Raw genomic sequence first — 24704 nt, 5'->3', positions numbered from 1 at the left:
CCTCATTCTTAACACACCAATTCCTCTATAGATGCGAATTCAATGTTACACAGAGTGAAAATGTGCATGAACGGACTGGGATACGAACTCTGAGACCTTCGGTTCCCTCCTCTTAATCAATGTGACATGAAAATCTTAAGGTAAAAACTAAGTATATCTCAAATGGGTAAGCCGTTTTCCGAAATGGAATCACAAACAAGAAAGAACGTCTATAACGTCTATTTGAATGTGTCGAAAAAAATATAGAAATTGCACCTTCCTCCTCCCCATAAAATGGAAATGTTGTCACATGTCCACTTATTGGTAATGAGGAGTTTATAAGACGAAAAATTACAAATCGCGTGCCGAAGGCATTGCCAGTCATGGCTGATAGGTTAGGGTAAGTTGCGTTAATTATGGCACTACCCTATTTTAGGCGGGCACACTTACATTCACAAAATTTATCCTCTGCTAGCACGAAATGCATTCTTACTATCTTAGAAAATGTTTCTTAAGGTAGGTGTTGCACTACTTGGTGCAGATCGACTTAAAGAGGGCTGGGTATAAAACAAGAACCAAGGTAAAAACACCAATAAACTAATTGCTAGGTGCCCACTACAAAGCACGAGTGCTATGAAACTGATTCAGAAAGGAGCATAGCAGGGGGTAGTAATGGAAGCGTCCGTAGATAGCAGAGGTGTCAGCGACGGAGGGTATAAAGATAAACAAGGATAGTGGAGAAACACTTCATACGGCATACGCGCCAAGCAGGCTTTGTGGTGGACAAATGCCATTTGCATGGGTTCTTTTGTTTTCTCTCACCTTCTTCATTCCAACATTTCATTCATTCTTCATTCTTATTACTACAGTCTCCTTTAGCCTATAGGACAGAATCACGGAACGTAAAACTAAAAGATTTCATTTCATCTTTTAAGAGCCTTCCTACACCAGAAAGTTGAAAATCGTCAAACTCAATTCTTAACGTAAAAATAAAATTGGCGTTAATTTTTAGTGTACAAAATATGCTGGAGTACTGTTAATTACAAAGATTTTCTAAATTTTTCTTTAATTTCTGTATAGATATTCCATGTTGTTGTACGTTTTAGAACCAAAACAAGACCCACTCAGTTCGTGCCTATGGAAGATTAATAAACCAGCTCTTTTTGAAAAGAGCTCTCAAATTTAATATTTAATCTTAATTCATCTATATAAACTATTATTTCAGCTTCTTTCTTCTATAAATAAATAAATAAATAAAAACAGGAAGTAAATTACTCCACGTGATCTGAACTACAACAGCAATTTTCATCAGGATTAGTATTATTAAAATAAGAAATAAGCCTTTGGAACTTCTTTTTCACCTATAAATTACACATCATTTTTTTATTCTAATAATACATCTAACAGACGGTCGTTGCGATTCGAACGCGTGATGAGTAATTTACTACTTCTTTCTAGAAGAGTTTAACGTGAAATAATTATCTTAACATGCCTTTCATTCGCGTTTACATGAAAGTTTTTACGTGATTGTTTTATTTGCACTTACCTCCAATCTTCTTTAGTCTATACTCTATACAACATAATTAAGATTTTATTTACCATTCCCAATGCTGAATTTTCGGATTTATTTTTATTGGAAAAATTCAGATCTCTAGTTATTATCGTGCTTTTATTAGGCCATTTACCATAGTTCAAACCTTAAGAAAAAAAAAATACCTTGGACTCAGCTTTTGATTTCCTTGTAGATAGCTTGGCTGGGATCGAAAGCCTTCTTTGAAGTTCCAAGCAGCAAGCAGTGGGTTTCTGAACGCGTCTTTCTAGATGTCTTACTGGACTTTTCTACTAGTGTTTGCTTCGTCTTATTTTCAAAACTTTTTCCATTTGAACCAAAATGGACACTCTTACCCTGAAAAATAATATTCAAGTTGGGTGACAACAAAGCGAATTTAAAATAAATACCAGATTTTAATTGAAGGAACAATACTTAAATGGACAAGAATGAGCAATACACTGCATATTTAACGCTTTAAAAGAGCAATAACAAATACAAATAATAAAAGAAGGATTGATCGAGACAACAGCATCTCAATGTGCAACTTTGGAGGGGATTACAATGTTTAGAGAAATGGTAGCTACAAGAATATTACAATGATAGATTACTTGGACAAAACGACATTTGTATAAGGTTGAAACTTCTTCACAGAGAATTTCCCACTCCCAGCTACATTATAGTGTTTAATGAATTTGATTATGAGTCATCGCAAGTAAAATTCAAGCCTTTTTAAAGAGTTTTACCAAACCTCCTTTATATACTGACCCTATCTATCCGTGTATTCGTGTGTATGTCCATCTCGGAGACAAAAAATCTCAAGTACTACTTAATGGACTAGCATCTATTTTGACTAGGATGTAGAGGATCCAAAGTACGGAACTGTGTGCATTGGTAGAAGTGATAAAGCCGGAAGTGGTAGAAATCAATCATATTATCACTACAGAACAAAAATGGTAATAGATAGCGAGAAGGGGTTTTCTGCAATCAATTAAGCATGCTACGAATACATTTCATCTACATCGGGGATCTCCAAACTTTTTAACATAAGGACGATACCGACTTCTCTACTACACTAAGTACCAAGGGCCAAGACCGAGCTAGCTCATAATATCAACATACTGTGACGCAAGCGCCATATTGTGGTCAGCAGAAGAATTGCTTGGTTAGTCATAGTGTACAGTTCCATCTCGTAGCGAATAGCAGAACTAGAGCTTGTTCCGGAAAAATTCTGCTGCCTGATCGCTTGTTTGGAAGATTCAAGTTTTTTCGAGAGTTTTCGAATATGATCTACGCACCGAGGACACGTAGTATAAATACGGACGACAACCCAGAGTTAGACAGTTTCAAATTTTGAGTTCGGAGTGACAAGTACAATCTGAAAAGTGAAATATAGTGCGACTAGTGTGTTTTGTGACTATAGTTTCTTAGTTGAAATGCAACGGGTTTAATAGTGAGTAGATAAGAAAAGTGAATTCTATTTATTCGGAATCCCGGCTTATAATTGTATTATAGGTCAACAGAGCGGTGAGTGGGTCGTGGCCACAGATAAAACTAACACCCAACCATCTCTAGGCAGCAGGGTTACCAACTACAGAATATGTTTCAATAATCTGCGTCCCAATACCATCCACGCATCGTGTGAAATGTATGAGAATTTTGAAATATTATTCAGTACGTTATTAATTTAATAACGTTGTTCAATATTATTTAATAATGTGTTTAGAGGGAATTTGATAAATTTAGTCGGATAAGTGATAACTGATGGACAATTGCCTTTTCGCCAGTAACACTGATTTATAATGTATGGTTCGCGAAACAAATAGACGATCCTAGGACTTGAACCCGGGATTTCAGCGATTTTGAACCCAGAACGCTAAATGCTAACTTTTACTTGTTCTACCGAGTACAAAAACCAGAACTCGATACCGATTACGGACATCAAAAAGAATGTGATATCTATGCAGAGTTTACTGAGACCCCAGGACCCGTTCCGTTTAAACACTTGTGTAGTTTCAGTCTCTGACACTAGTATGACAATTGTGCGAACCGATTGACCGTGTTGGAATTTCGAATGTTTCCACGAAAAGTATGACAAAGAGTTGTCAAGAGTTTCTACTTCATCGAAATCTGCGAGATCAAGGGTAAGGGGAAAAAACAAGGAATGTCCATGTGTATGCTTTAACGGGTGTTTTCTCCTACCTATTGATGATTCTTGGTACTGTTTGACTGCATATGTCATGCATGCGTAGATGTAGAAATGTCCAAGGAAAGGGGCAAAAGATTTGACTAGCCATATTCATTTTGTACCCGGTTTTCAATATTAAAATGTCGTTTTCTCGAAAATACAGTTTTGTGACATTCCTTCTTTTTTTCCCTTTACCCTTTATATGAGGTGGAGACAACCAGAAGCCAACGATGCTCTAAAGCCGTGCTCGTAACGGATGTGATCTTAAAGAGTGAGAACTTGAGAAGCGCATGTAAGCGGCGTGACTTACAAACATTTTTTGAGGACTCTTGGTAAATGATTCTTCTACGCGTCGCAATCTAAGGAGATGGCCTTGGCTTGCCTATTCGTTTTCTGGCACAGAAAAAAACTAAGTTTTTAAAATTCCTATACCAGATTTTCACTGATTTGTTCGCTTGTAGTCCACTGTTTGGTACAAGAATCTTCCTCCAAGAGAGTCCTGAAAAGACCTTCCTGTAAATCACAACAGTTACAGACGCTTCAAATTCTACCTCTCTAAGATCGGTTCAGAAACGACGCTCCCTGTTAAAACTGACTGTGTTCAGCGACGGTGCGGAGGAAGCTTTTTGTACATTTTTGTACTACAATTCTCTTCTGTATTACTACATAAATCCATCGCTGCCTCCTACCGAACAAATCGTAACTACTAGCATGCAGTGCATGAAGAAAACCTAGATATTCACCCTTCTCACTAACATACTTTAGTCTTCTCGTTAAGTTTGTTCCCGGAGTTACATATTTTCGAAATCCCGTAGGAGATTATAAAATACAGAGTATGTCATATTTGGGAAAGCACTAACTTCCGATCTTGCAAATACTTATATCAATCGCAACCTCCTATTACAAAGTCTACAAATAATATTCTATAAAAATAACATTACCAATATAAAGTAGAGCAAGAATCATTGCAACGTATTAAAAAAATGTTTAAAACAGAAAAAAAAAATACCTTTCCCCTCTTCCTTCTCTCCTTCCCTGTATAGAATAAAATCTTACGAAAGTCACGTACACTATGTCATCAAAAGTATCCGGACACCTGGATGAAAATAACTTACAAGTTCGTGGCGCCCTCCATCGGTACTGTTGGAATTCAATATGGTGTTGGCCCACCCTTAGCCTTGATGACAGCTTCCACTCTCGCAGGAATACTTTCAATCAGGTGCTGGAAGGATTCTTGGGGAATGGCAGCCCATTCTTCACGGAATGCTGAACTGAGGTGAGGTATCGATGTAGGTCGGTAAGGCCTAGCACAAAGTCGGCGTTCCAAAACATCTCAAAGGTGTTCTATAAGATCCAAGTCAGGACTCTGTGCAGGCCAGTCCATTACAAGGATCTTATGGTCGTGTAACCACTCTGCCACATGCCGTGCAGTATGAACAGGTGCTCGATCGTGTTGAAAGATGCAATCGCCATCCCCCAATTGCTCTTCAACAGTGGGAAGCAAGAAGGTGCTTAAAACATCAATGTAGGCCTGCGCTGAGAGAGTGCCACGCAAAACAACAAGGGGTACAAGCCCCCGACAAGAAAAACACGACCACACCATACCACCACCTCCGAATTTTACTGTTGGCACTGCACACGCTGACAGATGACGTTCACCGAGTATTCGCTATACCCACACCCTGCCATCGGATCGCCACATTGTGTACCGTGATTCGTCACTCCACACAACGTTTTTCCACTGTTCAATCGTCCAATGTGTACGCTCCTTACACCAAGGTAGGCGTCGTTTGGCATTTACCTGCGTGATGTGTGGCTTATGAGCAGCCGCTCGACCATGAAATCCAAGTTTTCTGATCTCACGCCTAACTGTCACAGTACTTGGAGTGGATCCTGATGCAGTTTGGAATTCCTGTGTGATGGTCTGGATAGATGTCTGCCTATTACACTTCACGACCCTCTTCAACTGTTGGCGGTCTCTGTCAGTCAACAGACGAGGTCGGCATGTACGTTTTTGTGTTGTACGTGTCCCTTCACGTTTCCACTTCGCTATCACATCAGACACAGTGGACCAAGGGATGTTTAGGAGTGTGGAAATCTCGAGTACAGTCTTCTGACACAAGTGACACGCAATCACCTGACTACGTTCGAAGTCCGTGAGTTCCGCGGAGCGCCCCATTCTGCTTTCTCAAGACGTCTGATGACTACTGAGGCCGCTGATAATGAGTATGTGGCAGTAAATGGCAGCACAATGCAACTAATATGAAAAACGTATGTTTTTGGGTCTGTCCGGATACTTTTGATCACATAGTGTATGTCCTAACTGGGAAATGAATCCGGATCTCATTCTTGTACTACAGTTGCTCCACTAATTGAGCTATTAGCTGCGTCTGATTTTACAATCTTTTTGGTGCTAAATCATCCAAATTAAATTAATGGAGCAGCCGCCCCCAAGAGGAAGATTCGAACTCGGTGTTGCCCTCATCACTCTGTCATTTTTTTGTGTGTAATTTCACTTGGATTGAACGTGGTACTTTACGTGCACATTTCTATACTACGAAAAAAGTAGCGACATTCCTCCAGTGTGGTTGATTGCATTTCTTCTCGAGTTCCGGGACCTTTCAGAAATCTTTCTTGTATATTGGCTTCGTCTACCATATGTAAAAGTAAACTAACTAGAGAAGAGTATACCCAATACGGATATGTATATTCAGAACTTATATACTTTCGATTCATGAACTGGGGAGCCCATTTCTATCAAAGTACAAATTGATACTATGTAGCCAAATTATTTTGTGTTACATTTTTTTATCATTTTTATTTTTATACTAATTTCTACCCTCTTTTAATTCTACCACACACTACAACAACGAATCGCCAATTCTTCTTGGTAAGCTTCGCAAATATTCCGTTATTGCGGCGGAGTTCAATGCAACTTAACCATTTGAGAACACCGATGTAGACATAAAGTAACGAAAACATATTGGGACTATATCCCTAACGTCCCTAATAATTAACGTACAAATACATAATCCAAGAGGTAAAGTGTGTGATACACAAAAATAAATCACACGTTTCATTTACTTACATGTACTATATAAAAATAATGCTGACCTGACAACTGTGCACCACCAACAAGGTTTATGAATGGGTTTCCAAATTAACTGAGGTATTACAGTTTCCTGAAGAAAAAAAAAAGAAAAAAAGGGGAAAAAACAAAGAAAAAAGAGATTAATAAATGTCACTGTGTTTATATAACAGTTTGGGTAAACTACATCGGTACAAACTCATTCTTTCTCTTTCTTTTCTTCCTTATCTTTAGGATTAGGATTAGGAATTAGATTTCTTGGCTGTCGGCATCTAAGGCTGTTTAGCCCTCACGTATATAAGGGATAATGTCCCTCTGCAAGCACACTATCCAATGAAAGGGAAGGAAGGAAGCAGCCTAGGACCTGTATGTTAGGTATCATCCCGGCATTTGCCTCGTGTGAATGAAAAATAAAAAACCTCACTCAAGATGGCTGGCCAGAAAAAGCTGCTATACTTTTTCAACCGAGTGTCCCCACCGGGAATTGAACCCGGGACCGCTCGCACCAAAGGCGAGAGCGCCAGTGACTTATTTTTGGCTACCCTTGAGCAGAAGTAGAATTACAATCACATTGACAGCTGCTCTTTTTATTTTATGCATACAACTTACAACGCTATGTGCAGATTAAGAATGGGTCGTTATAGAAAAGAATTCTTACGGTGAAATAAGTGACCGCATATGAAAGAGAACTGTATTGCGTATTAATTTTTGCCGACGGAGTATTTCAGCAGAGTGTATTGAACCTGTATTTCATGTCTTCAAATATAAGGTTACTAGTCCCAGACCATGGCAATTGCTATAGGACGGTTGAAATGTGTAAGTAACCATAAAAGAAGTCTGCATTAGATATTTTTCGCTAGCGCAATATTTCTGGACAGTCTACGGAAGGTGTATTTGGTGTTTTCAAGTGTAGCGTTGCTAATTAAAAAAAAAAAAAAAATGAAATCTTTAACGTCCCATGGTTATGCCGGTCAGGCTAAAGGAGACGGTGATAATGAGAAAAGAGTGAAAGGTGGAATGAAGAAAGTGGGAGGAAACGGGGAACCCCGAAAAAAACACGAGCACGGTGATCATCTACTACAAATTCCACACGGCGCGAGCTTGGATGGAACCAGGGACCCCATGCACCGGAGGTGAACGCTCTACCAATGAGCCACCGCGCCCCCAGCGTTACTAGTGTGAAAATGTTACAAGTGCTACAGGAACACCCGCAAAAGCACATTAAGATACTTGAAAATACAACATACATGCCTAACCAAATGTAACCTACTCTACCCTTACTCATTCTAATAACCTACCTAATCTAATCTACCCCCCTACGCTCCTCTAATAACCCAACCTACTCTACGCCAAACTACCCTAACCTACCTTACGTGCCTTTGGCACGGGAGACTCGGGTTCGATTCCCAGCGGGAACTCAAGTCGTTTGGATCCTACGTTACCTGCAGGTGAATGTGCCATATAGCCTTGCTACTGAAAGACATGTTAATATGAAAACCACATAAACTCAAATCTAGCCTACATACTCTGTTCACTGTTTTGTGCATTTCTTTTAAAAACTAATCGTTTACATGGCACATCAGTTTGCACGTATATGATCAAACTATATGAAATTATGTGCACATGTGCCGAAAATCAAAATTACATCCCAGAGCGTCTTAGGGTATCATTTACTCACAGAAGTGAGAGAAACATTATTTTTTTGCTCTGGCGATCTATTCTCAATTTGCACTAAAGGCTGTATTGACAGGCGTAACTTCTGTACCCACCTAGAAGTATATTTGTGCCGAGGAATGAGAGGTCGCCTATAAATACGATTGTTGAAACTACAAACAGTAAAGTTTTTTTTTTTTTTTTTTTTCATGCAAGTTATAGGTACTGACATCTACTCGGGGAAATACTCTCAATTTGTACAGTAAGAGGAATTGCAGAAGAACCTGTAAACTTAAGTCAACACAGCCTACGCTCAAGCTTTAACGCAGTGAGTTGTGCAAAAGTGCGTTTTGTGGGATTAAACGTCGATTGTATAATTATTTGACTTTACGCTCCAGTTACGCTCAAGTAACATGTTTCTTTCGTGAATTTTACAGATATATGACCCCTGGGTTGGCTGGTTTAAACCAGCTGTTTTTTTTCTCAAAAAAAAAAAACAACTGGTTTAAACCAAAAAACGAAAAATGTTAGTAAAAGTGTAACTATTCGTAAAATCTTGATGAACGTCCAAAGTGGACTCAAATAATTCGTATCTTTATTCACTTTTCTTACTGATATGCAAAGTAAGTCGTTATATTTCTTTAACTTGGACCAATAAAAGTCGTAGTGAACTGACTTGCATTAAATTAGTTCTTCTGTACTCCGTAGTACTTTGAAATTATCCATATGTAATTCTGTATAATGATTCCAGTTGTGCATTTGTTTATCTTTTCGTCCAGTCCTAATGATTCTTGATTATTATATTAACAAATATGTAAAGATTATTCAACGCATTTTTATCAGAGTCCTTCGTGAGTGAGTCGGCAGAAGTATCGCATTTGTGGCCAATTAGTCCCGGTTTCGAGTTCAAATGGAGGACAATTTCCCTTGCATGTAAGCCCAGAAGCGGTTTGGATTCCGCTTTAAGCTTGTGATCCCTTCCAACATAACCCCGTTATTGTATACTAACACCAAGACGAACCAAGCTTATTTTTTTCCATATGTGATATAAATACATAGAGCAAATTATTTAAACCAAAAAAACCTGGGTTAAACCAAAAAAAAAAACTTTTTTTTTGTTTGTTTTTTCCAATAAAAACCATGGTTCTTGCCAACGCAGTATGCCCCATAAAATGGGATACCATCCTAAGTTTCGCAGCAATGGAAGGAAATACAAAAATGCAGAGCGAAAATTAACAAGAGGGGAATTGCATCTGAAGCAAATGTAGTAAAATGGAGCGAAAGTTTGGATGACATCCCATTTTATGGGAACATATATCTGCCAAATTCAGGAAATAAGCATATTATTTGATTTTACAATAAGATTCTACAGCCACGAACATAAATAAGTAGAGGTTAGAGGGATAACAAATAAAGACTCTTACCTCTACTTGTTTATGTAGAATACGATACACAATGTGTGCTCTGTACCACGTACTACTCCACAAGAATGACATGATGAAGTGGCATGTGAAGAAAATGGACAATGTGTTAATATTAGTGTCAAAAAGATGTACCACACGCAAAACATGCGATCTTATGGCATATGAAGTGCTTTTCCACTAGGAGTATACCTAGTTTCGTTGACGCGTCTGCTCACTACGGACGCACCATCTCGCTGCTGCTGAAGGACCCCTCCTGCGTTCTGGTCTGGCTCAATTAGATAGCAATTTGCTTTTTAATTTTGGATGTCCCAGGGATATGAATTTGACAGGGGGCTCGGCCCCAAAGTATCCCCCTTAAAGTATATTTACACAATGCTGTATTATGGTGTTGTCTGTACATATAATAGGTTGTGGTTGGAGAGATGGGAAGGTAAGGAGGTATCTATTTATTAGGATCCGCCAGCCAATGAACAGAAGCAACGGATCAAAAATTACAAATCACCTGCCAAAGGCAGTCTTTGCTGATAGGTTATGGTAAGCTACGTTTCGTTCATGGTACTAATACAATTTTAGGGGGACACACTTACATTCACGAGATATTATCTTATTTAAGCATAAAATCTGCGGTTACCATCTTTGGAAATGTATCTCAACGTAAGTGAGGCATTAGTGGGTGAAGATTGAGTTAAGGAGTGCTGAACATACAATACGAAACAACTTGTGCTTGGTGACCACTAAAAACCACAAATGTTATATAACAGAGTCAAGACAAGAGCGCAACACTGGGGCCCAAGTGTATCCAGAGAGGGTGTCTCAGCAGGAAGCAGACGCGTCAGTGACGGTGGGTATACGCATAAACGAAGGTAGTACAGAAACACATCATACGCCATAAAAACACACGCCCTGTGCATGGCACAGCGTTGCAGGTCTTCCATGATCACTTTGTACACTTCATTTTCATAGCATTTCACTTCACTATGTTCTCCTTATGGAGTGAAATAACAGCACGTTTTCCACTGACAATCGAGTACGGTCGAAAAGTGTTCCGTTTGTTTCTGCTTTTTCTCAATAAGATTTCACACCATTGATCCATGCATCACATTTAAAAAGGTAACTTTTTTTCCTTATCTTTGCATACTTCCTACACTTTTGACATCACGTCCTTAAATTCATCAACACGTATCTTTCGCAAAATTTTATCTTTTTTATTTATTTATTTATCTGCACAAACCTAAACAGTGTTAAATTAAAGCAACTGCCATTTTCTCAGTATCTTATTCCACAATGGGGTAATCTTCCACCGGAACGTCCGCCATAGCAAAACAGATCCTTGTTTACTATTACCAATATTCATAAATACACACTAATTTATTCCCTTTTCTTATTCCACCAAACTCTACAAAAATCACTCACCAATTCTTCTTTGGAAGTTTTGCAAATATTAAGTTATCGCGGTGAGGCTCAACGAAACTATTTTAGAACACTACTGTAGGCGTATAAACAACAAAAACATATTGGGTTCTTACCTATAATGTCGATAATAACGCGGAAATACATAATGTAAGACGTAAAGTAATTGATTTTATGCTATCCTCGTCTATGTGTATACCTACCAATCTTCAACACTTTTGATCAACTTAGTTGCAATAACATGAAATCAATCAATTTATGGGCCCTTATTACGGACTACGGGACCAGAAATACTTTTACCAAAGCATTCATCTGTGCGTCATTTGGTACTTATTGAAGTCTTAAAAAGAAAAACACTTGCACTAAGCCACATAGCTCAGGGTAAATTAAGCAGATGGTTAAAAACGCAGGTTTTCGCTCCTTACACACATACACAAAAATAATTCACACGTTTCATTTACTTACCTATCCTAATAACCAAACAAGGTGAATGGGTTACTCTGCAACGCAAAGAGTATAATATTTGGCTACCCTCGAGCTTTCATTATCAAACTTGCTTATGAAGAAAGAAAAAAAAAATCAATGGAAGTTCAAAATCCTAGATTCTCATACACATTGTAACTAGTAACTATTTAAAGAAAAATATCTTGCCCGGGAACAAAATAGAATCACGTTCATAAATATTCTATTTTCGGTTAATCAATTCGACATACATTGCCAGAAGTTTTTGTTGTCTTAATACATGTAATTATTCAAAGTAAATAAGGACCTTACTCTTTCCAACTTCACAACTCCCAATCACTCCACACAGCTTCTACAACTGATCTTACACTAGTATATTAAATATCAATCAACCTCATGCTCCAAACCAATTTCTGTGCTTTCATCTCAGAAGAGATTTTTAAAAAATGTCAAAATTAAATCAGCGTTAGAATTGTATTCCATTTTTGTCAATGTGATATATGATTTCCATTAACAAAAGGAAAACAGAAGTTTTGGACATAAAAACACTTGGCAGATAGTTTGTACTAATGGAAGGTTTGGTTGTTCCTATCATTTGGGTGATGTCTGATTATTACAAAGAAAAAGGATTTATTGATTTAGAAGCTTCAACTTCTCATACTGTAAGTGCTTACAAGTATTGGAAGTAAACTAGTACCGTCACGAAAGTAACTAAAAGACCATCAACTCGGTTATGGGATTTTTTGCTTGCTACGACTAGACTGTTTACACTGGTCTGTTTTGTACACCACTTGTGTTTTCTAAGAATGGAAAAATCATACTATGACATCAAAGAACACGACTGTTCTAGTCACATCTCTCCGGACATTTCCTAAAGTCCTAGCTTGCTCATCCACTATGCAACGAACATACTTAATACAGGGTCGACCACGACTCTTGATGAGACTTTTTCTTTCCTTTTCTTCCTATTCACAAAATTTTTGCTCGTTTTTTTTTTTTTTTTTTTTTTTTTTTTTAAGAAATTTAGGCATCCATTCTATTAGAACTATAGATTTAACAACCAAACGGAATACGCAAGAGAAATACAGTAAAATTAATTCAATCCCAAAAAGACACGTAACTACTGGCCCATATACGCTAAGAAATCCTGATGATAAATGCGAGAGAATTATTATTAAAGAAACAAAGAGAAAGAAATTCGAGAAAACAAAGGGACACAATACTGTGCATCACGAACTCATATGACCTAAGCCAGAACAAAGAACCCCTCGAAACAAAAGTAAATGCTACTACTGAGATATCTTGTGTCCCTCATATACACACAGTGGTTATCTATTTTTCACCGATTTGATTTCGTCAATATTTCATTACACGAGATCTACAACGAAATACGCACACCTTCGCTATGATACTGCTAATATATCCTTCGTTGGTACTGCTAATATATCCTCATATTTAAATACAAAATTCACACCCAATATCAACGCATATAAAAGTGCATTTCTATAATACCGTAGTACGGTGTATTTACTCCGATAATCCCGCCAGCCAATGAACAGAAATAACGGATCAAAAATTACAAATGACCTGCCGAAGGCAGTCTTGGCTGGTAGGTTACAGAGAGTTATGTTTTCTTCATGGTACTTTAGGGGGACACACTTAAATCTTGACATCTTATTTTAGCACGAAATGCACTCTTACTACATTAGATCGTGTTCCTTAAGGTAGGTGGTGCATTACTGGATGAAAACTGACTTAAGGAAGGCTATATACAACACAAACTACCTTGTGTTAGGTGGCTACTACAAAGCACGAACGTTATTTAACAGCCAGGGCAGGAAAGCAGCAGTAGTAGCCAGGGGGTGCGTCCGTAAGAACTACATATGTCAGCGACGCTGAGTATATGTATGAACGACAGTAAGGAGAAAATCATCACACGCCATAAAAACACATGCCCTGAGTGTCGCACAGTATTCCGATACTTCCATTGTCACTCTGTACACTCCCTTTAGTTAGCACTTCACTTCACCATGTCTTCCTTATGGAGTAAAATAAAAGCATCTATTCCTTTGACAATCGAGCACGCTCAAAAAACGATACCTCTGTTACTGACCTCTCTCAATACGAACGCACACCTTTGAATCTTGCATAACACTTGAAACCCTAACTTCGTTTATCTTCCCTACACCTTCGACATCGAGGACTTACCTTCAATAATACATAACTTTCCCACAGTCACCAGATTTTCTTTGTTGTTAGTATATAACTGCACAAAGGTAAACACTTTTAAGTCACAGCAAAAGCCATATTTTCAATATACTCCCTCCACAAGGGGGTAACCTTTCGCGGTAACGTCAGCCATAGCAAAATAGATCATTCTTGACTATCACCAGTATCTATAACTATACACTAATTTCCACCTTTCTTTAAATTCTACTACACACTACAAAACCACTCGCCAATCCTTCCCGGTAAATTTTGCAAATATTCAGTTATCGTGGCGGGGCTTAATGCAAATTACCCATTTTAGACAAATGTAGGTATATAAATAATAATAATAAAAAAATCATATTGGTATATTATCTCTGACGTCCATAATAACGTAATACATAATCCAAAACGTAAAGTAATAAGTTTTAACGCCACATAATGACTTCGCGCTGTTCTTATTTATGTGTATACCCACCGTCACTAACGTGCCTATTCCCTGCGCACGCAACATCGAGCGAGCTACACTTCCGGGCTTCTATACCAATTCAGTGAGATCGCGTGTAATTTTTAGTGATAATTTAGCACAAGTTGCTTAGTGCTTTCTGCACTATAGTTTTTATGGTAAACGCACATACACTGTATTTATACGCATAACGCTTAAGCCCTCAGAAAGTGAATTCACATGAAGAGGTACGAATCCACACATGAAAAATGATTGTTTAAGGTGCAAGCTCCCGATTTAGTGAAAAAGAAGTGTATATACATAGTACATACAATGAAGTTAAGCATGGATTCCGATTTTAAATGTGCACAGAATCTCAAGTCTGTGTCTGCAGGTCTTTCACGATGTTACTTTAATATTGTCACTTCTTTCAGAAAGAAATTGCAATAAGATTTCTTCACATGGGCCACGAATTAAATAAGAATTTTTATCCATGTATGAACCGTTGCACTATAAGTTTAATTCATGTTTCTCAGCAAGTACAGTAATAGTACGCAAGTTTACGCGGTATACTTGAATGACTTTGGATCAACATTCCTACCTCAACGTACAGTTCTTAAAGAATGCAATATCCCACCTTTTAGGATAGTGTTACACTACAAAACAAATGTCTTAACGGCATATATTCCGAAGTTGGGCGTCCGCTTTCGTCAAGTTTTTTCACTGTTATCTCCTTTCCACACTTTCTGCAATTTGTTATTAGGTTCATTAATCCGAGCTCTTCACAAACTTTTAAAAGATTTTGCTCGTTATCGATGTATTCCTTCACAAATGTTAAAACTGCTAGTTCATTGTCCTTGTACATTCGCCATGTTGGTAACATAAATGCTCGTTTCTTTCCCATAATTCAACTGTTCGGTTACCTTGCGCCAAGTAGTTCCCTCCGCTCGCCATATAGTCCCATGTTTATAACCGATTATATATAACAAATAAACAGATTTTTCGAGACTCTTATATATTATCAAGCACACAAACGATCAAATTATCCATATATTTCCTGTAAATTTTAAAAATTTCGCTAGAAACGGACGCCCAACTTTGGAATTTAACCCGTCTTAACCATTCTCTTTCATCTGGAATCAAGGCAATCTACGCATCAGAAAGAATCGCTAACCATTCAGTCCCAAGGGAATCCATTTGTCGTTGTTCGCGTTTACAACTAAGTCTTTGATTTTGTATCACTTCTGGTATAAAATGAGAAAAGCACACTCCCATCTATTAAAACAGCAAATCAGCTATAATTTAATCTATACTAATGCAATTTAAAAGAAATTGAACGTTACACTTACGACAAGATATTCTTCTCTACTACAACTTGCCCAGGTATTACGCATTAAGTTAATAAGCAATGTAGCCAGGCCATCAGGATCACAGTGACAATAACGAAACAGAAATATCGTTTAGGACTGCCTCCAATTTGGTAGAAGCAACTGATTTTATTTTGTATATTTAAGTCTATATATATAACTAGTTAGAACCTGAAAATAAATTATATACGAATACATCACACATTAATAAACGGTAGTTCTAGACAGAAAAGCGGAATATGTGTTCCTTGGCTGTTGCATGTTGAAGCACAATGCAAGCATATACATACAGAAACCAATTAAAAATTAGAGCAGAAACCAATTACAGAAACATAATGACGAAAGAAATAAATACATAAACAGATAATGCTCTTAGAGGCACTAAGTATTCTTTTGCCCCCACGGTGCAAATCCGTCTTCAACATTGGGGGGGCAAGACTTTCTCTTTGTAACGATGTTCAAAATATTTATGAAGTTGAAAGACAATGCTGTGGAAGATCAGGGGAACAGAGTTGTTTCTACATTGGGAGGCGGGCAGATTTGGGGCTTATTCTGGGGGACATCAATTTCATCTCACTTTTCTTTGTGGCAATCGGACACAAATCATCACAACCCCCCCCCCTTCCAAAAAAAATCAAATCGATTAGGGCAGTCCCCTCCAGTTCTAAGATCGGAGGGAACATGTCCCTCTCATGGGATTCCCGCCAGTGCTTGCCCTACAAAAATAACAACCGGTGCAGGTAAAAGGATATATTAAACTCAACCTTCTCCGGCAACAGATTATGGAATAGTAAACAGTGCAATTTGAGAATAGTCCGTCACATTAAAAAACGGTATACTTAACTTTTCTTTTCTCTAAATCGATGCCTAAGGAACTCTGGTCTCTCATTTCTTTGGCGCATGACTATACATGTGTGTACAGATTGATAATATGTCTGCTAACTGATGTGATCCTTCACGAGTATATCATATGTCCTGATGAATGCCATTACAACTTTTGTACAAAAATTAAGAGTGCTACTTAACTAAATATGGGGATGAGCGTCCGTAGGGAGTAGGCGCGTCAGCGACGGCGGGTACGCGTAGAAATAAGGATAGTAGAAAAATTTTATATAGCATAAAAATGGCGATATCATGGTGTAACATCGTAACCTTACATTTGTAAACATCGTCTTTCAAAAGTACTTACTCCTTTATCACTAATATAGAACCGCCATGGCTTGACACTTATAACCTCACATTTGTAAATATAAAATTCTAGCTTTCTATATTCTGAAAATAATAACACCCGGATTCTTTACTCGCGCTCGTACACACGTGCAAATTCACTCTATTATAAAGGGAAAAAACGGAAAGTACAGGTATATAATAAAGTCTACAAAGTACACTGTATAAGCGTTGCTTTTATTCTCGTTGCTGCTAAAATTAAGTTTTTTTCACAATCGAGATCCAACGGTCTTCAGGACCCGGTAACGTGGCATGGGGGCAATGTGAAAACATTATCTAGACTAAGCTTATTTTATATCACGACACCAATTTAATTACATAATGTTGCCCGCGACCCCCAAGAGGATTGATCCAGAGCGGCCTCGTGGGCAGGGTGGTGGAAGATTCTCAATTTTCTGTCACCGAACGTTTGCATCACTAGTGCCTGTACAGGTGGGGGGCAAGCGCGAACAATCTTTCGTCCCCCGTTGGATCCGCATTTGGACCCTATAATTAATTTCTGTTTTGTACTAACCTTATTGATTATTATTGGTTATTGCGTGAGTGTATATTTCAACATGTAGCTTTCTTGCATTTCTATCTGTAGTTTATCGCCTGTTTCATTCCTCTTTTATTATAATTGCTTTTTAAATTGTTCTAAATTCTAAATAAATAGGCTTTCTAGTTTTTTCGCTACTTTATCCTAATTGTACTTATTTTATTTCACTTCCGTTCGCAAACTCCGGATTGAAAAATCCCTCTCTAGACGAACAGAAGATATAATGAGGACAGCACCATCCTTGGGCCGCTTAGAACTCCTAAGGCGGACTTGTAGTAGTGATTAAAGAGAAAATAAAGGGGAAAGAACCCGCGAATCCTACATCCTACCGATTACTGCATTAATTAACACAGAAACAAAAAAGGAAATGATAAAATAGAAATCTCACAAATTATCGCAACTCTCTCTCTCAAAAAAAAAAAAAATGAATATTTTCTCACTCTTGAGTGTGCAGCTATATCAATGATAAATACCTATGATGTGGATCTCCTTTGTCTCGGCAACGTATTGAGCGTTGGCATTCAATGTGTTTTGTATGAGAGTGGAAGGACAATTTAGGGTGTAATCTAGCTTGAATCATTGCTAGGAATATAGAAATTTAAATCAAACGATTGTAATTTCAAAATCGGGTTTCTAACTTTTCAATAAAGACTTCAGCTCGTAATAAATCGTCTTTAAAATTGCATATTTCTACCCAAGAATTTTACTAAAATACAAGAAAGAGATCACTGGCACCTAGCGTGTGCATACGATAAAATGTTTAACTTCTCATTAACCCTATCTTCCAATAGCAATATACGAAGCGGAAAACATCTTAGGCATGACCAATAAAGAATTCTATGAGACCATGTTTATTATGGGAGTGTCCTACATCCCAAATCCAAAAGTGGGAACTCTAAAGCAATTCGGATTTCAAATCTGAATGAATCTTCTTGTACGCTTTCACAGATCTATCATCAATTACTAATAAGAATGGATATTGAAAAAATATGAGTGACAAAATACTTGGCACGAAGCCCGAAAAGCTTTAAAACAACCAGCTTAAGGATATGTGACCTATACACTGTGAGGGACAATAGCGAAGTGAATAATAATAATAATAATAATAATAGACGAACTGTGCGACCACCCTGTACAGACAAAACTAGGAATTGTTGACATACTTAGATGTAAGAACAGTTATCGCAGGAATCCTTAGCGAAAATTGCGAACGACGCATTATACTATCTTACCTGGCTTAATTTCACTTTCGATTATTTCCAGTGTTCAAGTCACAAAAAATATTTTCATCCTTATTTTTTTCATCTCTTCTTTTTCCTACATATATTTGTGAACCAGTATTTCCTTTCCTTTCCTTTTGGTTTTCTGGATGCAGCAGTTTCCGAAATCATAGTTCAAAACAATAAAACTAAATTCAACTTCGCTGGAACAAATACTTAGTTCAAATTTTCCTCCAAATGATACTATTCATGTGCGAAGAAATGTTCCGTGAAATCTGAAGAAGCACTTCGATTCAAACACCTGACTAAATTCTTCACAGTATTATGTTTTGAAACAAACTACTCTAATTCAAATTGAAAATGCCGTATTGTAAAATAAATCCTTAACTTTTACTTGGAAAATAACACTTGCAAATCCTCCTCCATCTACATTACACTACAGTCATTTTTGACACCACTCGTGTTCATTTTGTTACCAGCAGATGGCAGAGGAATTAGTTTCATCCAGTTGACGACGGAACTGCGGTGTATAAATAACATTTGCTCGTCTATTTTCAAGAAAGAAAATAAATTAAATTGTCACTATTACCGAGAATTATTATTTTGTTAGCAAAGTAATGAAAGTAAAAGTAATGAAGAACGTTGCTTTAAAGTTTTTTTTATATAAACACAGATTCTGCATAATGTCGTATTACTGTAAATTAATAATAATAATAAATTTTATTGTCTTTGAACCAATTATGCCAATAGGTAACGTCAAAATATACAACAAAATGTTACAATATGTTAACTATCACGTTTAAGTTGCATAAATTATTCATCTAATAAATAAAACGGCCGGATAGGAAACAATATACAATCTATAAAAATCAAAGTCAGAATTTCAATACGTTTACATGTTTCATGGCGAATACATTCAAAGCGGATTTTTGATTGTCTTTTCATCCGTTCGTCCCGATGACACTCTATTCACTCGCCTGGAGGTCATAGCAGGTTCGTATCCAGGGGGGTCTAGGCGGCCTGCCCACCCTAAAATTTTGCCGGCCCCCTAAAATTTTCACGGTAGGCTTGCAAATGAAATATAATATGGTGATGAACTATAATATGGTTGGATCCGGCCCCCGCTAACTTCAGCCGCCCCCAGTTTTTCTTTAAGATTCTCTAAAATGAGTTTTCGATTTTTCTTCCCACTCATCGATATAAGATAAATTTACATAATGTTGAAAATCATAGTTGCAATAATGGATGTGGAACGTAAAAACTGGGGGACCAGCCAGCAGAAGCTGTTCTAGAAGGTAAATACTGGGGACCAACCACAACCCAAACTATGATAGTTTTATCATGAGTTTACTATAAACCTTCAAAAAATATAAATAGTAGCTTAAATTATTTTGTCACCGGAAAAACTGGTCCCTGGCTGGATCCGCCACTGCTTGGTTTTATATTTCCACGAAAACTTCTTTAAGGATGTTGTTTTCGGGACGATTCTTTTTTTTTTTTTTTTAAAAAAGAAACGACTCAGATGATTTTTACATATCATAAACAAATATTTATAAATAACTTGACAATATGGTGTAACTGACTTTTTCTGAGAAAAGCACAAGGAATAGTTTACTCTTGGGGGAAAATTATTTCGAACTATTTTTTTTAAATAGCACTCAAGAGGTTTTATTCGTATTTCAAATGCAAATATCTCTTTAATAACCTGAAAATATGACATAACTGCTTTCTCCTCAGAAAATCCACAATAATTATTTACAAAGATCTACAAATATTTTGTTAATAACCCTATCTTCCTGCGTAAATCACTTATAGAAATGTCCATAATGAGTAGTTTACTTACCTAAATGTTTCAGTAACAACTGAAACAAAATATTATCTAGTTTAAGAATTGGAGCCGGAAAGTTTAGTGCGGTAGCCCGGACCTTTTGTTTGTTAATCAATTACATCCAGTGGTGCTATTCAGGCGGTTCGCTAGAACCGGTTGTTAAAATCTTTCGAGTTAGCAGAACCGTTTGTTATATAAAACATAACAGTAAATTTTACCCAGTTATACCCAGGAATAGTCGTGAGGTTTATTTAAAGTTGAAACAAATACATACCGTTATCAACAATTGTTGATCCATTGCTGTATTAAAGTCTTTCCAATACTTTAGACAACCATCTATCTTGGATAAGTCGTTTCCAAGAAATTCGCATTGCTACCTAATTTCGTAACTCAGGTTGTATAGTATGCTGTGTAGGTCTATACTTGTCACTTATGGTACCCAGTAAAAAAATTGCTTTTGATTGATTGAATTTTAGCTTAGCGTCCCTTTCAGCAGCGAGGCTATATGAGACGTGAACTTACTGATTAACGTGGAATCCAAACCACATGAGCTCCCGCCGGGAATCAAATCCGGTTCTCCCACGTCAAAGGAACGTACGCTAACCGCTTAATCTACTCTTTCTCTCTCTCCCTCTACCTGGACACACACACACACACACACACACATATATATATATATATATATATATATATATATATATATATATATATAACAGGTGCGTGAAGTTGGCCCGCCACTTATCGCCAAAATTCACCAAATTTTGACCAGCGTTAGTGCTACGTTAGTGCTGTTTTCTGCCGTAAAAAGTTTCGTTAGTGCTGTTAAACTTCACGAATTAGAGCAATTTCAAAATGGGTCCGGCCAACTTCACGCAGCCCGCCAATAGTCGCCAAACTTCACCAAATTTTCACCATCGTTAGTGCTACGTTAGTGCTGTTTTCTGCCGTAAAAAGTTTCGTTAGTGCTGTTAAACTACACGAATTAGAGCAACTTCAAAATGGGTCCGGCCAACTTCACGCAGCCCGCCACTAGTCGTCAAACTTCACCAAATTTTCACCATCGTTAGTGCTACGTTAGTGCTGTTTTCTGCCGTAAAAAGTTTCGTTAGTGCTGTTAAACTTCAAGAATTAGAGCATCTTCAAAATGCCTTCAGCGTGAAGTTGGCCCGCCACTTGTCGCCAAAATTCACCAAATTTTGACCAGCGTTAGTGCTACGTTAGTGCTGTTTTCTGCCGTAAAAAGTTTCGTTAGTGCTGTTAAACTTCACGAATTAGAGCAATTTCAAAATGGGTCCGGCCAACTTCACGCAGCCCGCCACTAGTCGCCAAACTTCACCAAATTTTCACCATCGTTAGTGCTACGTTAGTGCTGTTTTCTGCTGTAAAAAGTTTCGTTAGTGCTGTTAAACTTCACGAATTAGAGCAACTTCAAAATGGGCCCGGCCAACTTCACGCAGCCCGCCACTAGTCGCCAAACTTCACCAAATTTTCACCATCGTTAGTGCTACGTTAGTGCTGTTTTCTGCCGTAAAATTTTTCGTTAGTGCTGTTAAACTTCAAGAATTAGAGCATCTTCAAAATGGCTTCAGCGTGAAGTTGGCCCGCCACTTGTCGCCAAAATTCACCAAATTCTGACCAGCGTTAGTGCTACGTTAGTGCTGTTTTCTGCCGTAAAAAGTTTCGTTAGTGCTGTTAAACTTCACGAATTAGAGCAATTTCAAAATGGGTCCAGCCAACTTCACGAAGCCCGCCACTAGTCGCCAAACTTCACCAAATTTTCACCATCGTTAGTGCTACGTTAGTGCTGTTTTCTGCCATAAAAATTTTGTTAGTGCTGTTAAACTTCAGGAATTAGAGCAACTTCAAAATGCGTCCGGCCAACTTCACGCAGCCCGCCACTAGTCGCTAAACTTCACCGAATTTTCACCATCGTTAGTGCTGTTTTCTGCCGTAAAAAGTTTCGTTAGTGCTGTTAAACTTCAAGAATTAGAGCATCTTCAAAATGGCTTCAGCGTGAAGTTGGCCCGCCACTTGTCGCCAAAATTCACCAAATTTTGATCAGCGTTAGTGCTACGTTAGTGCTGTTTTCTGCCGTAAAAAGTTTCGTTAGTGCTGTCAAACTTCACGAATTAAAGCAACTTCAAAATGGGCCCGGCCAACTTCACGCAGCCCGCCACTAGTCGCCAAACTTCACCAAATTTTCACCATCGTTAGTGCTGTTTTCTGCCACAAAAATTTTCGTTAGTGCTGTTCAACTTCACGAATTAGAGCAACTTCAAAATGGGCCCGGCCAACTTCACGCAGCCCGCCACTAGACGCCAAACTTCACCAAATTTTCACCATCGTTAGTGCTACGTTAGTGCTGTTTTCTGCCATAAAAAATTTGTTAGTGCTGTTAAACTTCAGGAATTAGAGCAACTTCAAAATGCGTCCGGCCAACTTCACGCAGCCCGCCACTAGTCGCTAAACTTCACCGAATTTTCACCATCGTTAGTGCTGTTTTCTGCCGTAAAAAGTTTCGTTAGTGCTGTTAAACTTCAAGAATTAGAGCATCTTCAAAATGGCTTCAGCGTGAAGTTGGCCCGCCACTTGTCGCCAAACTTCACCAAATTTTCACCATCGTTAGTGCTACGTTAGTGCTGTTTTCTGCCATAAAAAATTTGTTAGTGCTGTTAAACTTCAGGAATTAGAGCAACTTCAAAATGCGTCCGGCCAACTTCACGCAGCCCGCCACTAGTCGCTAAACTTCACCGAATTTTCACCATCGTTAGTGCTACGTTAGTGCTGCTTTCTGCCATAAAATATTTTGTTAGTGCTGCTGAACTTCAAGAATTAGTGTATCTTCAAAACGACGTCAGCGTGAAGTGTGCTCGCCACTTGTCGCCAAACTTCACCAAATGTTGACTATAGTTAGTGCTGTTTTCTGCCATAAACATTTTCGTTAGTGCTGCTAAACTTCAAGAAATAGAGCGTCTTCAAATGGCGTCAGTGTGAAGTTTGCCCTCCACTTGTCGGCAAAATTCACTAAATTTTATCATTTATAGTGCTACGTTAGAGCTATTTTCTGCCGTAAAGCTTTCGTTAGTGCTATTTTCTGCCGTAAAGGTTTCGTTAGTGCTGTTAAACTTCAAGAATTAGAGCAACTTCAAAATATGACCGGTCAACTTAACACAGCACACCACCTGTCGCCAAACTTCACCAGAATCTGTCCATCGTTAGTACTACGTTAGTGCTGTTTTCAATTTTTGATAATGCTGCTAAGCTGAATGTATTAGAACAACTTCAAAACTTTTCCGCGTAACTTTAAGCAAGCTTCTTTTCAAGAAACGTCAGTAGATATCGTCCATCTTTATTGCTATATTAATGCTGTTTATTGCCAAAAAATGTTCATTTGTTCGGCTAACTTCATAAATTAGAGCAGGTTAAAAATGGCACCAACGTGAAGTAAGCCCGTGACTTGTATGAAAAATTAACCGATATTTCCTTCATCATTAGTTCTATTCTATGCTATTGTTATTTTGTACCTTAAGGGCCTTATGCAGAGTCTTTTTGATGTATTATTAGCGTCATACTAAAGGCCTGACTACTGCAGGAAACATATGTTAGTGAAATTCTTTAGTATGACACTAATCACGAATCAGTATGAGTCTACATAAGGCCCTAAATCTTTAGTCAGTGCTTCTTAATTCTTGAGTTAGAGGAACCCGAAAATAGGTCCGATGAACTTTACGCATGCCTGCTACATGTTGCCAAACTTCAGCAAATTTGCCCACCGTTAATGATGATTTAAATCTTGAAAGTCAAGTGTTTCCTTTATGTTGTAACTCTAGGTAGTGACATTAAGATACTTAAAGTAAATATGAATATTTAAACTAACGTTAGATACGTATAGTAAAATTAAGTAGTGATAAATTACATGATTATATTTCTTAGCAAGTTGAATGACATTTACTCCTTTGTATGAGGTTTTTTAGAGAGTAGATTTTTTTATTTCAGAATCGAGCAACTGAGAAATTGTATCTTTTTAGATATTGCATTGATGCTGCGTATATGTGTCCTAATTACATAGATTTGCTGCTTGACTAAGCGGTTCGGCCGAACGTAATTGTAAGCCCCCC

The 24704-nt window shown here is 37.8% G+C and overlaps 1 long non-coding RNA gene across 1 annotated transcript; it reads right to left on the bottom strand.

Moving 5' to 3' along the window:
* Window positions 1-1729: 1729 nt before the first annotated feature.
* LOC145674341 (uncharacterized) lies at window positions 1730-19268 on the bottom strand. Its single transcript, XR_014128897.1, has 4 exons — window positions 18771-19268; window positions 15756-15944; window positions 6831-6898; window positions 1730-1885 (listed from the first exon to the last, which is right to left on the bottom strand). It is a non-coding gene; the product is annotated as an uncharacterized LOC145674341 (long non-coding RNA).
* Window positions 19269-24704: the final 5436 nt, after the last annotated feature.

This window comes from Thermobia domestica, chromosome 17, assembly GCF_964235325.1.
Source record: "Thermobia domestica chromosome 17, izTheDome1.hap1.1, whole genome shotgun sequence".
Classification (NCBI taxonomy): domain Eukaryota; kingdom Metazoa; phylum Arthropoda; class Insecta; order Zygentoma; family Lepismatidae; genus Thermobia; species Thermobia domestica.
The sequence above is the reverse complement of the archived record's forward strand: the minus strand, read 5'-3'. Positions and strand labels throughout refer to the sequence as shown.